The sequence below is a fragment of the Asparagus officinalis genome, chromosome 2, assembly GCF_001876935.1.
Source record: "Asparagus officinalis chromosome 2, Aspof.V1, whole genome shotgun sequence".
Taxonomy (NCBI): domain Eukaryota; kingdom Viridiplantae; phylum Streptophyta; class Magnoliopsida; order Asparagales; family Asparagaceae; genus Asparagus; species Asparagus officinalis.
This window is the reverse complement of record NC_033795.1, coordinates 76,326,119-76,327,871: the sequence shown is the minus strand read 5'-3', so window position 1 is coordinate 76,327,871 and position 1,753 is coordinate 76,326,119.

Genomic DNA, 1,753 nt, shown 5'->3' with positions numbered 1-1,753 from the left:
TGTCCTCGTTAAACCAAATGTTAATGTCTATGATCACTGTTCTATGAAATCATTAAGGTCTATGTAGTTATGCAGTGGGTTGGACCATCGTTACCTTAAATATGCTAAAGAAATATCCGATTGTATCAATGGAGTTGCTCCAGTTATTCATCTTACTCTATAAGAAGCCTTCGTTGAGTAGCGTGTGAAAGAGGTGGACAATGATATAAATATTTACACACACGCATATTGAAATTAATAATTTACATAAGATCAATATTTTTTTATTCACTTGTTATGAGAATTACAATTCCTATAACGTTTTTTTACTATGTGGATTATAAATTGTAAAACCACTCGTCTTTTAACTAAACAACCCAAATGACTCATTTAAGTCATAGTTTTGAACCCACAAGTTTCAAGAAGTGGATGTGATGTATAGGATATGCGTCCAAGAAATGTATGACAAGTGTTCAAAATCCAAACAATGTATTGTTTAATTGAGTACATGCTCGAATAAATGTATGCATATATGCAAGGAGTGTCCAAGGTGATTCGGTATGTGTCGGGTACGAGTACGGCTTTGGACAGAGGTACCCAGGTAACATAGGTTTTTAGTCATTTTCTATTCTCTGATATGCTGTGTTACAGAGATATAATAGGTTTTGACTTGAAAGGAAATTTATATGTTTGACTGGCACTTTTGGGGCAAAGCTTGAGTGATGGTGGTTCTGATATCCTCTGTTGTCATTGTCAGTTATATATCTGGAAGCAGCATGCATTCTAGTTTCTCCTTTTTGTATTTCTGTATGGCAATGAATTTGTTAGAGGTACTAATCAGTACTCTTTTCTAACCCCCAAGATTCACAACAACAACAACAATAATAATAATAACCCTTAAGAAAACACATGAGAAACTTTGCATACAAAATCTGAATTGCATATGTTTTTTATCTTTTGATGTGCATATTAAGCTGAAAACATTAGTCTGATACCACTGGAACTTGTGAACTTTGCAATATCATCCTTAATTTGTATTTGTTATGTTCTGGCATGGTCAAATTTTTTCGGTTGGGACACCATTCTAAGTATCTCAGCATACTGAAGCATTGTTTTAAATAGCCCCCCGATATATAGTCGGACATATCCTTTCATAGCTGGCAACAACTGATATGGTCTCTAAATATCCTTTACCACTTTTTGGCTATTTTGGGCAATATATCCCCGATATGGCTGATATATCAGCCGATATATTGCCTGATATATCCTTTATATGGTTTCTCATGAAATAATATACTGCCTTTGATAATTTTTGGGCGAGATATCATGATTTGCCATTATATTAAATGACATTTTGGCCTAAAAATTAGATGAAATGTTGCAACGTTGTTCTGTGCTTTTGTCTGTTTTACAAAGTTGATTAGTCATCCTAAACATATATTATGCACATTTTAGATGCATGGATTTCATTAAGTATGTTGAGATTATATTTTAGCGCATTATAATATATGTGCTGTTGGATTTTTTTGGTCAAAACCGCTTTCCAAAATGAGTTTTTAATATATATATATATATATATATATATATATATATATATATATATATATATATATATATTAATTACAAGTACTTTTCATAAATGTTTAGTAGCCTAGTGAAAAGTTAATGTTTTGTTGTTTCAAATGGTTCTTTGTTCAAGGTTTGTCAACGGCAAGCCGAGAAGTGTTTTATTTTAATTAATCACTCATAAGTTTTAGTGGGTCGTGGGTCGTGG